This window comes from Callospermophilus lateralis, chromosome 4, assembly GCF_048772815.1.
Source record: "Callospermophilus lateralis isolate mCalLat2 chromosome 4, mCalLat2.hap1, whole genome shotgun sequence".
Taxonomy (NCBI): Eukaryota; Metazoa; Chordata; class Mammalia; order Rodentia; family Sciuridae; genus Callospermophilus; species Callospermophilus lateralis.
The window spans coordinates 87,072,703-87,093,019 of NC_135308.1; the positions used below are offsets into that span (position 1 = coordinate 87,072,703).

At 39.0% G+C, this 20,317-nt stretch overlaps 1 pseudogene; it reads left to right on the plus strand.

Annotated features, from left to right (window-relative positions):
* Positions 1-11,791: 11,791 nt before the first annotated feature.
* Positions 11,792-12,289, plus strand: LOC143396759 (large ribosomal subunit protein uL14 pseudogene; annotated as a pseudogene).
* The last annotated feature ends 8,028 nt before the right edge of the window (positions 12,290-20,317 follow it).

A 20,317-nucleotide genomic window follows, 5' to 3' on the forward strand; every position in this document is an offset into this window, starting at 1 on the left:
TGGGGACGAGATGTCCTAGATCAATTAGGTTTAACGTTAACAAATAACATCAATCCTAATGCGCCCACTACTAGGGCTAAACAAGGTTTTAAAAAAGAAAAAAGATTAGGAAAACAAGGACAAAATATAGCAGCACCAATTCAAATAGATCAAGGAACAGACAGACATGGGTTGGATTTTCAGAAAGGGCCACTGAGACAATAAAAATTACTTGGAAATCAGAAAGACCAGTGTGGGTTCCTCAGTGGCCCCTGACTAAAGAAAAGATACAAGTAGCCCATGATCTGGTTAAACAACAATTAGCGAAAGGACATATACAACCTTCCATATCTCCCCATAATACTCCCATTTTTGTTATTAAAAAGAAATCTGGTAAATGGAGATTATTACAAGATTTAAGAGCCATTAATAATGAGATGGTTATTATGGGACCTGCTCAATCAGGGATTCCCCAATTGTCTGCTTTACCAAAAACCTGGTATGTTTTAGCTATAGATATTAAAGATTGTTTTTTTTCAATTCCTATTCATCCTGAGGATAGTCCACATTTTGCATTTACTATCCCTGCACTAAATCATGAAGGTCCTGATCAGAGATATGAATGGAAAGTACTCCCTCAGGGGATGGCTAATAGTCCAACTATGTGTCAAATTTATGTTAACAAAGCAATCCAACCACTTAGAAATCAAAATCCTGAACTACAAATATTTCACTATATGGATGATGTATTATTGGCACATAAAGATAAAAACATATTGCTGGAATGTTATGCCACACTTACAAACTTATTAAAAAATTATAATCTAGAGATAGCAATAGATAAAGTACAATTAAATCTTCCAATTAATTATCTAGGAGTCCTGTTATCCTCAACCATGGTCCGTCCACCAAAAATTCAAATACGAGTAGATCAACTCAAATCACTTAATGACTTTCAAAAGTTATTGGGAGACATAAATTGGATAAGGCCTTATCTAGGCATACCAACAGGAGAGCTAGGACCTTTATTTGATATCCTAAAAGGTCCATCAGATCCAAATTCACCCCGCATGCTAACGCCTGAAGCAAGAAAGGCATTAAAAATCATTGAAACATATATGGAAAATATGCACTTGGATAGAATTGATATAAGTTTGCCTTTATTATTTATTGTACTACCAACAAAAAATATTCCTACAGGAGTATTTTGGCAAGAAGGTCCATTATTGTGGATACATTTATCTTATTCTCCTAATACTATTCTTACTAGATATCCTGAGGCTGTAGGACAATTAATACTCAAAGGAATAAAAGCAGCAAAGGGAGTGTTTGGGATTTCTCCCAATAAAATTATTACTCCATATACTATGGATCAAATTGATGAGTTAGCCAATGAGTTAAATACTTGGGCAATAATCATGTGTAAATCTAATGTTTCATTTGATAATCACTTGCCATCTAATCCTTTGTTGTCTTTTTGGTCTAAGCATCCTGTAGTTTTTCCAAAAATGACAAGAAAGTCCCCTATCATGAATGCTCCAAATATATTCACTGATGGGTCAAATAATGGTACAGCAGCAGTAGTTACCCCTGATCAAACTTTTACATTTTTAGTACCCAAACAATCAGCTCAAAAGGTAGAGCTTAATGCAGTATTACAAGCTTTTATGATGTTTAAAGATTCTGTATTTAATTTATTTTCTGATAGTCAATATGTAGTTAATGCTATAGTATCCCTTGAAGATGCAGGTAGGATTTCCCCTTCTTCTACTGTTTTCTCTTTGTTTTCCACTATACAAAGTCTAATCTGGGACAGAAAAGATCCATTCTTTATAGGACATATCAGGGCACATACAGGATTGCCTGGAGCCCTTAGTTTAGGCAATGAATTAGCAGATAAATCTACACATGACATACATATTTTCTCCACAATAGAAGAAGCTATAAATTTTCATAAAAGGTTTCATGTCAATGCTAATACTTTACAAAAACGTTTTAAAATAACTAAAGAACAAGCCAGACATATAATAAAACAATGTCAAAATTGTGTGACATTTTTACCACAAGTTAATCTTGGAGTCAATCCTAGAGGACTGATACCTAACCATATTTGGCAGATGGACGTCACACACTTGCCAGAATTTGGAAAATTAAAATATTTGCATGTTACAGTTGATACTTCTTCTGGATTTTTGATGGGCTCCCTTCATGCCGGAGAAAAAACTAAAGATGTTATAGCTCATTGCTTACAAAATTTTGCCACTGTGGGCGTTCCAAAACAGTTAAAAACAGATAACGGTCCCGGTTATGCTTCTACCTCTTTTAAACAATTCTGCTCATCATTTGGCATTACTCACATAACAGGAATTCCATACAATCCACAGGGACAAGGCATAGTTGAAAGAGCTCATCAAACTATTAAAATGTACTTATTAAAACAAAAGGAGGGAATTGGAAAGGGGTATATATCCCCCAAAGATAAACTTAAAATAACCCTCTTTACTCTAAACTTTTTAAATTTGGATTCATCAGGACTTAGTGCTGCGGAAAGGCATATGTATCCAAAAAATGTGCATAAGCCTAAAGTTCTTTGGAAAGATATTCTAACAGGACAATGGAAAGGTCCTGACCCAGTAATTGTCTGGAGTCGGGGCTCTGTTTGCGTGTTTCCACAGGGAGAACAGCAGCCGATTTGGATTCCAGAAAGACTAACTAAAACGATTTCTACAGATCAAAAAGAAGATAATTTGACTCAAATCCATAACAGCTGATATCCAGAACTCCAGCTTGGCCATTCTTACATCTGCGACTGATTAACCAGGATGCTTTTTTCAATATCTATTTTATTATTGCATTTTTCCATATCATAGGTTCTATTTTATTTTTGAGCTCATACAGACCTAGGTTGATGTTTTTCTGATCAGTTTTATTTTTTAACTGTGGAGTTTTTAACATTGCAATGGAGATTTCACCTAGGTGAAACTACAAGGCCTTTACTATTGTCTTATGTGTTGTATGTTATATGTGCACACTTCTGTTTTGTGTTATGTGTCTATATGTGCGTATGTCCATAGATCATATATGAGGAGTGCTCAAAAAAAAAAAAAAAAAAAAAATGGATCCAAGTACTTTTTATTATTCACGTAATTTTAATGGTTTAATTTAAATTGGGTAAACAGCTGTTAAAAATTATTTTAATATGTGTACAAATAAGCAGGTTAACAAATCTGTTTGTTTATTTTCATCTTTCCTTTTCATTATATTTAATAATTCTGTTCAAGATAATGTAAATTGTTCTAAAAAAAAAAAAAAAATGTTTTCTTAGTACCTGTTAAAATGTTACATTTTTTTTTCTTTTTCTCTTTAACATCATTGTCAGAATTCTTATTTTTCATCCCAGTGCCGGTGAAGACAAAGATGAAACCAAACTACAACTTCTTCGATAATTATCACAACAAACTGTATAAACTGATATATCAATGATCTTGGGAGGAAATGGACATATTGATAGATTCCTCCACTTTGAACTGCTTACAAAACTTGCCTGGACTATGTATCACTTGTATGCACTGTGATCTATCCGTTGATACAACAAATTATGGTAATGCTGGCGTATCTTTGCTGATGTGTCACCAGTGATGCAATTTTCCCTAGGAGTCGTCAATTGATGTGGTGTTGTGGCATTTCTGTATCCTCCTCCCTTCTACTAGTGATGGTCTAATTTTGGGGGCCAACAGAGGTGAGGCAAAGAACCTCACCCCCCCACTGGCACCAAGGCCAAATCTGGGGGCCAACAGAGGTGAGGCAAAGAACCTCACCCCCCCACTGGTGCATAGGCCTATCCACAATTATGGCTATTTGCTGGACCGGTAGTCAGTGACGGGTATGATCCAATTGCAATGGTATCAACCTAAGACAGGAGGCTGACGCCTAAAGGTCAGTTTTCCAATGACGGGTAAGAACCATATGTTGAATTGGACAAACCTAACAGGCACGGTCCCTAGCCACATTACTTGCTTCTTAATTAAACAGAAGGGGGGAGATGCTGGGAGCCACAGCCAATTAATATGATGCATGGCATTTTTGATTGAAAGGTGATGCCAGCTAGCCATTGAGATGATATGATTATGTTAAAAATTACATTCATATGGATACCGGACTCCTGCTGCGGGACTCCTGGAGAGTTCCCATTGGTTGGGAAAGTACAGTAGGAGGGAATTCCGGGGAGGCGCTTGCGCTGGAGTTCCGGAAAGGAGCAGCAGAACGCCGCGTGGGTGGATCGGGAAGCTTCCCGGGCGGACGTGTTATTGGCGGTTCTTTCAAATAAAGTTTGTTCCTGTTTGAGTGGCTCGTGATCTTGTGCCCAGCCAGACAGCGGCATATTTGTTGACTATTCATATTTCCTTTGGGGGAGAGGGAGGCACAGGGTACTGGGGATTGAACTCAGGGGCACTTAAGCACTGAGCCACATCCCCAGCCCTACTTTGCTTTTTATTTAGAGACAAGGTCTCACTGAGTTGCTTAGTGCCTCACTTTTGCTCAGTCTGGCTTTGAACTCAAAATCCTCCTGCCTCAGCCTCCTGAGTCACTGGGATTACAGGTGTGCACCACTGCACCTGGCTAACTACTCATACTTCTTTGGGATGTATCTGTTTAGTTCCTTTGCCCACTTGTTGATTGGATTATTTGGGGTTTTTGTTTTTGTTTTGTTTGTTTGTTTGTGTGTGTGTGTGTGTGTGTGTGTGTGTGTGTGTGTTAAGCTTTTTGAGTTCTTTGGTGATTGTTGTCCCCAAGAGAACTCTAAATCATAGCCAAAAATTTTCTGGATTGATTCAAAATGGTTATGGTTTGGATGTGAGGTGTCCCCCAAAAGCTCACATGTGAGGCAATGCAAGAAGGTTCAGAGAAGAAGTGATTGGATTGTGAGAGTCTTAACCCAGTCAGTGAATTGATCACCTGATGGGGATTAACTGAAGTGATAGGGTGTGGCTAGAGGAGGTGGGAATTCAGGGTTTGACTTTGGCATATATATTCGTGTCTGGCAAGTGGAGATCTCCCTCTCTGCTTTCTGATCATGATGTGAGCTGCTTCCCTCCATTACACTCTTCCAACATGATGTTCTGCCTCACCTTGAGCCCCAAGGAATGGAGCCTGCTCTCTGTGGATTGAGACCTCTGAAACTGTGAGCCCCCAGATAAAATTTTTCCTCCCCTAAAATTGTTCTTGTTGGGTCCCTTAGTCACAATAGGGGAAAAGCTGATTAAAACAGAAATCAAGTATGGGACTGGAGAGGTGGCTCAATCAGGCAGAGTGTTTGCCTAGCATGTGTGAGGCCCTGGGTTTGATTCCTGGCACTCAAAAACAAACAAACAAAAGTTGTATAAAAAAATAGATAAAATCCAAGAAGTTCCATTGTGCCCTTGGCAATCATATTCCCACCCCACCCTTGGGAGCCCTAGCCCTATGCAACTACTGATGTGCTTTCTGATACTATCAACTCGTTTTGTATTATTTACTTTCATGTAAGTAGACTCACATAGTGTACTTTTTATGTTTGGCCTACTTACCCAGCATGTTTTTTAAATTGATTCATGTTGTTGCATATTAGTTTATTCCTTTTTTAATATTAGTCTTATTTTTTGATTGACATGATATTTGTATATATTTATAAGGTTAAAATGTGATTCTTTGATTCATGTATACACTTTGAGTAATCAAAAATCAAGTTCATTTGCATATCCATCACCTTAAATGTTATTTTAAGGTAAGTACATTTAAAATCCTCTCTGGTTGTAGTGGTGCATTGCCTGTTATCTCAGCAACTTGGGAATGGAGGCAGGAGGACGCAAACTGGAAGCCAGCCTGTGCAATTTAGCAAAACCTGTCCACAGATAAAAAAAGGTTGGGGTTGTACTCAGTGATAAAGCACCCCTGGATTCAATCCCTTCAATCCCTAGTACCACAAAAAATTAAACATAAAAATAAACAGTGAAATAAAAATAATAATTGAGCTGGGCATGGTAGTGAATGCCTGTAATTCCAGCTACTATGGAGGCTGAGGCAGGAGAATCACAAGTTTAAGGCCAGCCTTAAACTCAGTAAAATCCTATGTCAAAAAAAGGGCTGGAGGGGCTGGAGCCAAAGCTCAGGGGTAGAGCACTTGCCTAGCACGTGTGAGACACTGGGTTCGGTCCTCAGCACCACATATAAATAAATAAATTAAATTAAGGTATTGCAGGTTGGGGTTGTGGCTCAGTGGCAGAGTGCCTGCCTGAAACCATGTGAGGCACTGGGTTTGATCCTCAGCACCACATAAATATAAATAAACAAAATAAAGATATTAACAACAACAAAAAATATAGTGGTTCTGTTAAAAAAAATAATAAACGTATTTTCTATGACAAAGAAAAATATTTTATTTTTTAATTTTTGTACTTATTTATTTATTTATATAACAGCAGAATGCATGACAATTCTTATTACATTCATAGAATTCAATTTTTCATATCTCTGGGGATGGAGATGTAACTTGGTAGAGTGCCCCAGGATTCAATCCTCAGTACTGCAAATACTACTACTACTAATTATTATTATTATAATTAATGTGGAAGGACTATTAGGTGATCATTTTTGCATTCTACTTGAGAGATGATGACAGCTTGGACTGAAAAATATTTGGGGAAAACTAGCTATGTTTCAGTAATATTTATACTTAAGCTAGGAAGTCAACAAAATTAATATATAGTAGCCAGGCATGTTGTTGTATGCATGTAATCCCAGTAACTCAGGAGGCTGAGGTAGGAGGATCACAAATTCAAAGTTAGTCTCAGCAAAATAGTAAGACCCTAAGCATCTTAGCAAAACCCTGTCTCAAAATAAAAAATAAAAGAGCTGGGTTGTGGCTTAGTAGATAACACCCTTGGGTTCAATCCCTAGTACCAAAATAACAACAAAAAAGTTAGCTTATACTTGTATCTGATAGACACACCATTCCTTTCCATTTCTTCTGATGTCCTCTCTCTCTCTCTCCTCCCACCCAGTCTTTTTTATTTTATTTTGAAAAAGGGTCACACTAAGGTGCCCAGGCTGTCCTTGAACTTGCAATCCTCTTGCCTCAGCCTTCTGAATAGCTGAGATGACACGTGTTTGCACCATTGTTTGTACCCAGCCTCAGTCTATTTTCTAAAGTTATGTCAGTGTCCTGTTTGCCTATTTGAAACTCTTTAATGAGGGCCTTATTAGTCTTAAAGCAAAGATAAATTATATTTCTTGGCCCTTACCTAATTAAAACAAATTGTTACAAACTGCTTGCTACTAGGTTAAATCATATACTATTATCTTTTCTGGGGCTTGAGATGTAGCTCGGTAATAGAGTACTTGCCTAACATACACAAAGTTCTCAGTTTGAACCATTGGAGGAGGTGGGGAGAGGAGGAGGAGGAGGAGGAGGAGGAGGAGATTAAATTAAAAACAAATAATACAGCATAGAGCAGTGGTGCACATCTATAATACCAGCGACTCTGGAGGCTAAGTCAGAAGGATCTCAAGTTCAAAGCCAGACTCAGCAATTTAGCAAGGCCCTAAACAATTTAGCAAGACCCTGTCTCTAAATAAAATATACAAAAGAACTGAGGATGTGGTTCAGTGGTTCAGTGCCCTGGTTTCAACCCCTGGTAAACAAATAAATAAATAAATAAAATTTACCCTCCAAACATCAATAACAGTCAATCAGTGATTTCATATGATTTTACCAACTCATACCAAGCAGTACTCTATACATATTAACGGAATGTACCCATATCAATTTAATCCTCACAATAATCTAGAGGAAGAGATGTCATTATTTTCATAATTTTACAGATGAGAAAAACTGAGTTACAGAAGTTAAGGACTTTGTGAGGATTTACAACTCATGAATAGTAGGTCTAACATTTATAACTAGAGAGGGACAAAAGATGTGAAGAAAATGGAATCCTCACACATTTGTGAGAATGTAAAATGGTATAGCCACTGTGGAAACAATTTGGTGGTTTCTCTACAAGTTAAACATGACCCAGTAATTCCACTCCTAAGTATATATCCTAAAGAATCAAAACCAGGTGTTCAAACAAAAACTTGTACACATATGTTTCTAGCGGTACTATTCACATTAGCCAAAACATAAAAACAATCCAAATATCTATTAATGGATAAATGGTTGTGGTATAGTCATAAAGTGGGATGGATATATTTAGCCATAAAAGAAATGGAAGTGCTAAAGCTGAGCATGAGGGTGCATACATGGAGGGTCACAAAATTGAGGCTGGCCCAGGCAACTCATTGAGATCCTATCTCAAAAAGGGGTGGGGATGTATATCTCAGTGTAGAGTACCCAAGGTTCAATCACTACTTGAAAAAAAAAAAAAAAAAAAAAAACTGCTGATACATGCTGCAACAAGGATGAACCCCAAACTATTGTGCTAACTGAAAGGGGCCTCAGAGATTCAGGAGGCTGAGTCAGGAGGATCACAACTAGGAGACCAACCTCAGCAACTTAGTGAGGACCTAAGCAACTTAGTAAAACCCTGTCTTGAAATAAAAAATAAAAAGTGTATGTCTCAGTAGTAAAGTGCCCTTGGATTCAATCCCCAGTGCTCCAAAAAATAATAGTTGAAAGGGGCCTGATACAAAAGGTCACATGTGGTATGATTCTATTGGCATGAAATATCCACAAAAAGCAAATAAATTAAAACTGAACATGCATTAGTAGTTGCCAAGGGCTAGAGAGAAGGGAAGGTGACAATCTATTACTGTAGGGGTTTGGGGTTTTTGTTTGGGAGGACAAAAGTGTTTTATAATTAGATAGTGACAGGTGCAATGATGCATAGTTGTGAAGGTACTAATGCTACTGAATTGTACACTTAAATTGTTAAAATTGTAAAGTTTATATTACACGAATTTTACCACAATTAAAAAAAAAAAAAAAAAAAAGACAGGAGACCAAAGTGTGCTCTTAAGGAAAACAATCTTCTAACTTCCCTGTCATCTGAAAACTCACTATTTGCTCATGTTTCATAGAGCGTGGAAATGCATGGAAAATCCAAAACGGTCAAAAAGTGCTGAGAATACAGCTCTGAAGTAGAGCACCTGCCTAGTATGTGCAAGGCCCTGTGTCCCATCCCCCAGCACCACATAAAAACAGGCAACAACAACAAAAAGAAACAAAAACAAAGTAGCCAAAAAGATATGCTGTTTTCCTCTGCTTGGGACACCTACCCTGCAGGTAAGCATGTAATCACACCCACACCCCACGCACTCACCCTTTCCCTTTGTCCAAAGAATTTCTTACCCTTGACTCAGCTCAGATCTCACTATTTTTAGAAGGACTTTTTTGACTGCCTCATCCCTCTTGGAACAAAATGCCCCTCTTGTGTCCTCACAGCTTTACATCTCTCCCATCATGGAATTTAGTAACTGTGTGAGGTCAGCAACTGTCTATATCACCATAATTTCCCCACCACTTAGCACGGATTGGGTTTTGCATGTAGCAAAGGTTTCCTGAATGAATAAGTATGTACTAAATATTTGTTGTCTTTAACACAATATTTATTTCCTAAGGCTCCAGAGATCTGGAATATCACAAGGAAAAAACAATAAGAAATTCAATAACTTAGCCAAGTGGGGTGGAACACACCTTCCAGTATTTGAGAAGATGGGGCAGGAAGATCTGGTTTGAGGCCAACCTGGGCAATTTCGAAAGATCCTGTCTCAAAACAAGACATAAAAAGGGATATGTATGTAGTTTGGTGGTAAAGTGCCCCTATTTTCAATCCCCAGTACCAACAAAAAAAGCACTGAGGGTTACAGCTCAGTTGGTAGAGTGATTACCTTGCATACACAAAGTCCTGGGTTCAATCCCCATCACCAAAAAATAAAAATAAAAAAGCAACGGCTTTAGGAAAGTCCAACTTTGCTAAAAGTGTGTAGGATGGGGATGAGTCTGTGATAAAAGTCTGATTTTGGCCTTAAGAAAGAATACATTCAAGTGGGAGAGTGAAACCCATACGACTTCTTTGTGCCCCCAAGATCATCAGTCTTGGTTCTATAATCCTCCTGGGAAGATCAAAAGGGAAATGCTGCCTTCAAGTGGAACTAGCTGGTCATTTTTGTCATCCAATGAGAGAAAACACTTTGATATTTGGGGTAGGCAGAATTCTAGGAACAACCTCCAATAAACCTTGGTGTTGTATAATCCCTGCCCTCTGCATGTGGGTGGAACCGTGAATAAATACCATGTGCTGTCAGTCCTCTGATTAGGTTGCATTGTATGGAAAAGCAAAGTTTCCAGATGGGCCTAATCTCTCTCAATGAGCCCTTCAATAATAAAATAAAACAGTATTGTTTGACTAGTGTCAGGAAAGTCAGAAAAAGCCTAAAAGAGTTGAAGGATCCCATTCTACACTGTGAATGACTGAAGATAAAGAAGGGCAGGAAGGAACACAGGTAACTCTCAGGGGAACAGAGCAGCCCCTGGCTGACACCAGCAAGGACATGGGGACAACAACCTGAATAACCGTGAAAGAGACTCTTCCTCAGATGTCTAAATAAGAACCCAGCCTGGCTGACACCTTGACTTTGGCTCTGTAACATCTAGACAAAACCTGGTCAAGCTGGCGCAGTGGTGCACATCTATAATTCCAGCTGCTCAGGAGACTGAGGCAGAAGGATCACCAGTTCAAAGCCAGCCTTGTCTCAAAATAAAAAGGACTGGGATGGGGCTGGGGATATAGCTCCATTGGTAGAGTGCTTGCCTTGCATGCACAAGGCCCTGGGTTCGATCCGCAGTGCCACCAAAAATGGGATGTAACTTAGTGGTAAAGCATCCATGGTATCAATCCCCAATACCAGGAGGGAGAGAAAGAGAGAACCTAGTCAACTCTTCCACGACTTCTCCCCTAGAGAACTATAAGCTATGCGTGGGATATATGCTCAATGGAAGAGCATACTCAGCACTCACAAGGCCCTGGGTTCAGTCCTCAGCACCCAAAATGGGCGAAAAAGCACTGTTTGCTTATAAAACAGTGTTTAAAGCACTAAATTTGTTATTCTTGCTAGAATACTAAAACAAGACTTGACCTTTAGAACTGAGGGTGTAATTCAGTGGTAGAATATACATGGCCCTCTGTCCCATCCCCAGATCAGAGCACTTGCCTAGCAGGTGTGAGGCACTGTGTTGGATCTCAGCACCACATAAAAATAAATAAATAAAATAAAGGCCTGCTGTCCATCTACAATTACAAAAAAAAAAAAAAATGTTTTTTTTAAGATACATTTTTAAATGATGCTAATGTGAGTTAATTACAAAAAAAAAAAAAAAAACCTCCTTTGAGTTCCACCAGGTTTCGGGCACTGTGCCATGTGGTAAGTTGTTTATGACAGTTATAGCACAGAAGTCCACTCCACTCATATTACCAGGGCAAAGGTGGTCCCACAAACAACACTCTCTGTTCTCTCTTGCTCCAGTCACGCAATCCCTGCATTTCTTCCCTCCACCAGGGACCAGTTCTTCAGCAGGTGCTGGAGTTAAGCATGAACTAGTTGCAGTACCGCTCACACTTTACCCTCACCAGACACCTTAATGTCACTCAGAGTTTCCTCAGCTCTATAAAAAGGAAGTTGGAGGAATTGCCTGTTAGGGTTCCTGGTCTCAAGGACACTGCTGTAAAAAAAAAAAAAAAAAAAAAAATTGTTAGTTTCCTTTCTCTTCTCCCATCTACCAAGAGCTGTGAAAGAAGAGAGTGGGCTCAAGAAGTCCAGCTCGCTTTCGGTCCTTTTCCGGCGTCCAAGATGTCGAAGCAAGGACGTGGTGGATCCACCTGTGCGAAATTCCGGATTTCCTTGGGTCTCCCGGTAGGAGCTGTGATCAATTGCGCTGACAACACAGGAGCCAAAAATTTGTATATCATCTCTGTAAAGGGAATCAAGGGACGGCTGAACAGACTTCCTGCTGCTGGCGTGGGTGACATGGTGATGGCCACAGTCAAGAAGGGCAAACCAGAGCTCAGAAAGAAGGTGCATCCAGCAGTGGTAATTCGACAACGAAAGTCATACCGGAGAAAAGATGGTGTATTTCTTTATTTTGAAGATAATGCAGGGGTCATAGTAAACAATAAAGGCGAGATGAAAGGTTCTGCCATCACGGGACCAGTTGCAAAGGAGTGTGCAGATTTGTGGCCCAGGATTGCTTCCAATGCGGGCAGCATTGCGTGATTCTCCAGTGTGTTTGTAAAAATAATAATACCCATTAAACAGTGCTTTCTCCAAAAAAAAAAAAAAAAGAAGAAGTCCAGCTCCAAGTTCAACAATTTGGTAAACTAAGATAAACTATTTTTTTTTTTCCAAGACTGGGAATCGATCCAGGGTCTTGCACTAGGTAAGCAAGCACTCTATTGTACCCGCAGCCCTTTTTAGTTTTTATTTTAAGACAAATTCTAAGTTGCCATGGCTGGCTTTGAATTTGCAGTTCAACAGCTTCAGCCTTCAGAGTCTCTGGGATTACAAGTGTTTGCCACTGCACCCAGTTTTAAAATAATTCTTAGTAAAAAGGAAATAAGGCCAGGTGTGGTGGCACACGTGTAATCCCAGCAACTCCGGAGGCTGAGACATGAGATTCACAAGTTTAAGGCCAACTTCAGCAACTTAGCAGGATCCTGTCTGAAAATAAAAAATAGAAAGGACCAAAGATGTAGCTCAGTGGTAAACATCCTTGGGTTCAATTCTCAGTACCAAAAGTGGTGGTGGTGGGGGTCAGAATTAGACACTTAGGAGAAGAATTCCTGTTTTCAAAAGAAACATGGCTTTTAAGTTGTTTGTTAATGTATTTAGGTTCGACAGAACTATAGTAATTGGAGAGTCAACCTCTCTGTCAGGCCAAAAGATGATTTCTCCAGAGAAAGGGCCATTAAAAGGCACTTTCTCTACCAGACTCTAATTTCCCCTCCAGGGATTCCACACCACCTAAGTTACTCCGCCTCTGCTGGCTGTTTCTGTTGCGTGCTGAATCTTGCCTACAAAGATGATAAACAAATTACCCATTAATGAAGCCCAGTCTTGCTGACAGGTCAGACAGGAAAGCTTTCAATATGAGAAACTGAGCAGCCCGTGTGCTGAAGGACAACTTGGGCTCTACCATGGCTCTAAAACTGTGGTTCCCTGCAGAGAACTCCTGTTATAACAAGGACACAGATTCATTAATTTGGAGACAGATTTAGAAATCAGGAGAGAAACAGGGATTTTATTTTTATTTTTTTATACTCTTAGTATCTCAATTAACACATTCAGATATGAAATAATTGCTTTAAAGTAGAGTCTGAACCAATTCTCTGAGTTCCTTGGACTCTGGTGTGAATGAGGCCAAGGGCTTGTCCCCAGGGGGCCGGGAGATTCAAACAGAGGCAAATTTTCTTCCATCATCAACACCCTTAATCCTGCTTTGTCATCTCAAAAATGGATGCTGGAAATTCCCAAGGGATTTTAAGGAGACTGTGTAGACAAGACCCTTTCAACACTCCTGGGGAAAGTGTGTCTTTATATATATATTTTTTTACTGTTGGATCAGTAGTATTCATATTCAAGGGCATGCCCTATCCTTACAAAATAAACTTGAGAAACTTTACATTATGTGAATAATACTGAAGTTAATGTCCAAAGGCAGCATACCTCTGAACAAAGGAGACTTCGACCATCAGAGCCTCGCATTTGTAAGTGCTTTAGATCCTGGTTTCCTTTTAGGTCACAGGTCTCTCTTCCCTTGCCAACCTCATACATAATGCAGTGGCATCCGCTTTTGGTGAAAGCTTGATTGATTCCTTCTCTTTCAAAAGCAATCACAAGAATAAAGCAATTAAACTTAATAACACACAGTGGAAAGGAAACAGCTCTGTTTGTGTTTCAGTCCAACCTCAGGAAAATCATGTGGCTTTTGCATAATTTTGAAGAATTTTATGACAATAGTTATATGGGCTTTTTTTTTTTATACTCCTAATTGAATCAACCTGTCCAAACAGCTCACAATTTATGAAGTTAAAGTGTTCTTAAGTAATTGAATGGGAGGTTTCTTAGAAGGATATTAAAGGGTATTTCAAGTGAGTAAGGACAGCACTGCAAACATAATTTATAACAGGACTCGTCTTACAAATGGGCAAACATTACCAACCTGTTGTCCCAGATCTTTCCAAATAATACAGAGAAACAAATGTCGTCATTCTTTTTACGTATGTCTTTGTTTTTGGTACTGGTGATTGAAACCAGGGGTTCACCTAGCTTTATCACCAAGCAACATCCCCAGTTTGTTTTTGTTTTTGAGACCGGGTCTAAGTTGTTGAGACTAGCTTTGAACTTGTGATCCTCCTGCCTCGGTCTTCTGAGTTGTTGGGTTTACAGGCTGGCTATCATCATTCATTTTAGTCAAGAAAGAAAAACAAACTTCATGAAATGGCCCCTTAAATTTTTAGCTAACTTCTTTATATAGATTTCTTTATTAGTTAACCTGCAGGTATACTTAGTTCTCTCATCTTTATTTGTCAATGTTATGCTTGTTATAAGAAGATAGAGAACACTGATTATGTACTAATTTGAGCCAAATGGGTAAAACCTGCATTTTATGTCTAATTTTATATCTAATTTTTTACAGTTTTACAAATTCATATTTGGGGATTTCCTGTGAGGGAAATCCCTACATAATTCTTAATTCTGATGTATTTTACATGCTTTGCTATTAAATATATTCCAACTCTTCAGAAAATAAACAGTCAATTCTTTATTTATTGGTGCTGGAAATTGAACCTACCACCCTGTGCACATTAAGCATATGCTCTACCACTGAGCTACATCCTTATTCCAAAATTTCCCCCTTCCTGGATGCTGAGAAAAACACTGTACCACAGAGCTCCATCCCTAGGCACTCCCCACTACTTTTGGTTTTTGCAGTGCTGGGGATTTAACCCCGGGCCTGACACATGCAGGCTAGGCAAGCACTCTACCACTGAGTCATATCCCTAACCCTCGTAGGTCTTTTAATTTCTTATCTAGAGACAGGGCCCTGCTAAGTTGCCCAGGCTGGCTTCAATCTTGTTATCCTCCTGCCTCAGCCCCCCAAGTAGTAAGGATTATAGGCATGGGCCACTGATCCCAGCTCCAAAATTTTGTAAAAAATTATTTTGGGGGGCTGGGGATGTGGCTCAAGCAGTAGCGTGCTCGCTTGGCATGTGCGGGGCACTGGGTTCGATCCTCAGCACCACATAAAAACTAAAATAAAGATGTGTCCGCCAAGAACTAAAAAATAAATATTGAAAAATTCTCTCTCTCTCTCTCTCTAAAATATATATATATATATATATATATATATATATATTTTGGCCATGTGCAGTGGTGCACGCCTTGTAATCCTAGCTACTTGGGAGTCTGAGGCAGGAAGATTGCAAGTTGGAGGCCAGCCTCAGAAATTTAGCAAGACCTTGTTTCAAAAAAATGCAGAGGGTTAGGAATGTTTCTCAGTGATAAAGTGCCCCTGGTTTCAACATCCAGTACCCAAGAACAAAATAAATTATAAAAATTTTAGCCATTCTAATATGTGTGTAGAGTGCTGGTGAGGATATGAAGTACTAGGAACTCTCATTCATTACTTACAGGAATGGTTCGGCAACTTGGAAGATGATTGATGGTTTCTCATAAAACTTAAAATTTACTCTTACCACATAATTCAACAATCACATTCCTTGGTATTTACAAATTGGTAATGTATGACCATACAAATACCTGAACACACATGTTCATAGCAACTTTATTCACAATGGCCAAAACTTGGAAACAATCAAGATGTCCTTCAGCAGGTAAATGATAAATAAACTGTACATCTTCACAATGGAATATTAGTTAGCATTGAAAAGTGAACCATCAGGCCCTGAAAATAAGTGGAGGAAACTTAAATCCATATTACTAAGTGGAAAAAAAATCCAAAAAAGGCTGTGTACTATGTGATTCCAACTTATGATAGTCTGGAAAAGCCAAAACTAGGGAGATAGTAAAAATATGAATAATTGGCAGAGGTTTGGGGGATAGAGGGATGAATAGGCAGGACACAGAAAATTTTTAGGGTAGTAAAACTATTCCGTATGATACTACATTGTTGATGGATCCCATTATACATTTTCCAAACTCATAGTGTATGCAACACCAAGAGTGAGCCCTAATGTAAACCATGGACTCTGGGTAATAAGGATGTGTCGGTGTACGCACAATCTCCACCGCTATCATTACGACAAAGGATATAGATTGTACAGAAAAACAGGCCTTCATGAGAAATTTACTTTCTGCTCAGTTTTGCTGTGAACCTAAAATTGCTTTTGAAAATTTGGCTGAGGGTATAGCTCAATGGGAGAGACACTGGGCTCAATCCCCAGCACTGCAACAAATAAATAAATCTGAATCAGGTGCAGTGGTATGCACCTGTAATCTCAAAAATTCAGGAGGCTGAGGCAAAAGAATTGCAAGTTTGAGGTCAGCCTGGGCAATTTAGTGAGGATCCTGTCTGAAAATAAAAATAGAATGGGCTGGGGATGTAGGCCAGGGATAGAGCACTTGCTGTGCCTGTGCTGGGTCCCGTGTTCAATCCTCAGAAATGCCAAAACAAAAAGCATGGTGCTGCCAACTGAATTCACACCTTCACTCTAAATTGAGTCTTTCTCTAGTTCTTACTCTGTGATTAGTGTCTTTCTAGCTACACACACAGAACCTGAGGATTTGTCCCTGACATGCCTTCAATATTCTCCCCACCTGTGCTGAGGACACAAATATAGCTTCCTGTCCCTCAAGTGTACCCTGTATACTGTTATCTCCTTCACTTCTTCCATCTCCTAGATGGAACATAGGTCACCCACAACCATCACTCGCTTTAACACCTGCGTCCCAGTGCCAATCCATATTCTACCTTGCAGAGTAAGTCTTTCAGAAATAGAAACCCGAGTATACCCTCCCACTTAAAAACCTTCAAAGTGGTCCCATTGCTTTGGGCTACAGACCAAAAAGTACTTAAGGTCCTAGGAAGCCCTATGTGCTCTCTGGCTTATGCTTACTTCTTGAGTCTTATCAGCAACTAGTGTTCCAGATGCTTTGAAGCCCTCTCAGTCCCTTGAGCATACCTCCTTGATCACCCCTGTCTGCAGATATTGCTCAAATATTAACTTCCTAAAGGATTCATCTTCATTACCCTCCCCCACCATGCACGCCAAGGCTAGACCATTGCCCTGTTATGGGCTCTCAAATCACCTTACACTCTCCCACCAGAGCAATTATCACAGTTCATAAATATAAATTTGGATGATTATTTATTAATGTCTGCCTCCCCATTAGAATGGAAGCTCCCATCCATGCAGGGACAAAGTCTGTTTTGCTCACCATTATAGCGCAGCCCTTAGGATAGTTCTTGTTCTATGATAAATTAATAATAAATATAAATTAATGGTGTTTTATAATATGCTGAGGAGAAAGGGCTGCTAATTATTTTTCATGGGAATGTGAGTTTTGCCCTTTAAGATGTTGAATTAAAAAAAAACTGTGTCATTTTCTAAAAAGCAGAAAAATATAATAAATGTCCCTACAGAAGGCTAAATAGGTTCATTAAAATGTCAAGTTATTTACTTTGACTAAAATGATACATTAATATTGTATCTCTGGTTATCTCATCTTCATCAGAAGCTCTGATTGCAAGATTTATTTATCATTGACTGAAGATCAAATTAATAGAACAAGCATTGGTGCTGTAGCTCAGTGGCAGCCTGGGCCCTTGCCTAAAATGTGCAAGGTCCTTGGTTTCATTCCTAGAACCTTGCCAAAAATAAATAAATAAATAAAAGAATGTGGGCTGGGGATGTGGCTCAAGCGGTAGCACGCTCGCCTGGCATGCGTGCAGCCCAGGTTTGATCCTCAGCACCACATACAAAGATGTTGTGTCCGCCGAAAACTAAAAAATAAATATTAAAATTCTCTCTCTCTCTCTCTCTCTCTCTCTCTCTCTCTCTCTCTCTCTTTAAAAAAAAAAGAATGTAACATTTAATGAATACACAATCAATGCATTTTGATAGACAAAATGAGATGGGGCAAAGAGTAATGTCAGCTTTGCAATACTAGTAACACCAGGATTGTTCTGTAGCCTTAGGCACATTATTTAATTTCCTCTGATGTAAAATGGTTTCATACATTTTAATTCAGCTAGGCATGGTGGCATACTGCCAGCAATTCCAGAGGCTGAGGCAGGAGGATCGCAAGTTCGAGGCCAGCCTCAGCAACTTAGGCCCTAAGCAACTTAGTGAGACCCTGTCTCAAAATAAACCATAAAATATAACTCAGTGGTAAAGTACCTCTGGGTTCAATCCCTAATACTAAAAAATAAAATAAAATAAAAATAAATTAAAAAGTGAAAAAAGGGCTAGAGTATATCAGTGGTAGAACAACCTTGATTTCAATACTGGAAAAAAAAAGAAAAAGTTTTTAATCTGGCAGAACTATAAAGATTAAAAATGAAACGATACACTTAAAACACAATATTTGGCAACTAGCAGCCAATATGGCCTAATGGTTCAGGGAAGAGTCTCTGAAACTAAATTGCAAGAGAAGAGAGTGGCAGAGCGCTTGCCTAGTATGTGTGAGGCCTTGGGTTCCATCCCCAACACTGCCAAAATCAAACCAACAAACCTAACAAAAAACAACCTAAACTGCTTATGTAGGCTCTACTCCTCCGTAGTGGTGTGTTTTTAAATTATCTGTGCGTTTATGCATCTATAAAATGAAAGTAAAAATATAAACTTCGTCAAAAATTGTAATGAATTAATGCATGTAAAAGCACTTAGAACAGGGGCAGACATTAATAACAGAAAAACCCAAACAGCTGCAGAATGGTCAAAAAGAGCAGGGTGCCGTGGCACACACTTATAATCCTAGCTACTCGGGAGGCTGAGGTCAAAGTTTCGCAAGTTTGAGGCCAGTCTCAGTAACTTAGAGAGGCCCTGTCTCAAAATAAAAAATAAAAGAGGCTGGAGATGTAGCTCAGTGCTAAAGTGACTGTGGGTTTCATCTCCAAAACCGAGAGAGAGAGAGAGAGAGAGAGAGAGAGAGAGAGAGAGAGAGAGAGAGAGAGAGAGGGAGGGAGGGAGAGGGAATGCAAAAAGATAGATAGATGCAGGGACATACACTTATAGTCTCAACTACTCAAGGGTCACTTGAATTCAGATTCAAGACCAGCCTAAGCAACATAAAGAGATTGTATTAAAAAAAAAAAAAAAAAAGGAAGAGCAAAAATCCTTTTCTGAGCTTTGGAGATTTAACTGAAATGCGTAAATTGGCACGCAGACATTATGTTGGAAATTGAATCTGCCAGAGGGAGCAATTTTCTGGAATCTTAGAATACCTTGCAAGGTTTGAGAAATACTGAAGTGACCACATTTTGCCTCTTGACCTGGACATTCCAATGAACTTACAAAATCTATGGTTACCCTTATTTGTGTCAGTTTCCAGATTAGCAAATTTAAACTGCACCAGAATAAAACTGTCTTTACTTTTATTTTAACCTCATTTATGATTTCGATTTATAATATATAGCTGTTTTAAATAAGGGTTAGCTTTTATTGGGAGTGGTTGTTACTGAGGACTGAACCCACTGTACCACTGACCTACATTCCCAGTCCTTTTGACTTCTTTTTTATTATGAAACAGAATCTTGCTAAATTGCCAAGGCTAACCATGACCTTGCTATCCTCCTGACTCAGCCTTCTAATTCACTGGGATTACAGTGTACCACCATGCCTGACTCCAAGATAGATAGACAGATAGATAGATAGCACATTAATTGTGAGGCACAGATTAATATTAAGTCATGTTACCCTTTATATAAAAACAAAGATTGGCCAGGCACAGTGGCACACTATTCAGGAGGCTGAGGCAGGATCACAATTTCTAATCCAGCCTCAGCAATTTAGCAAGACCCTCAGCAATTTAGCAAGACCCTATCTCAAAATAAAATATAAAAGGGCTGGGAATGTGGCTCAGTGGTAAAGCACCCTGGGTTCAATCCACAGTACTAAAATAAACAAAGGTTGTAGCCCAGCATGGTGGAACAGGTCTGTAATGCTAACTATGCATGAGGTTTGCAAATTCAAGGTCAGCCTGGGCAATTTAGCAAGAGGTTGTCTCCAAATAAAAGATGAAAAGGGCTAGGAATGTAACTCAGTGATAGAGCACCTCTGGGTTCAATTTCCCATACCACAAAAACAAAAAAGAAATATAGGAATTTAGAGAGTACTTATAT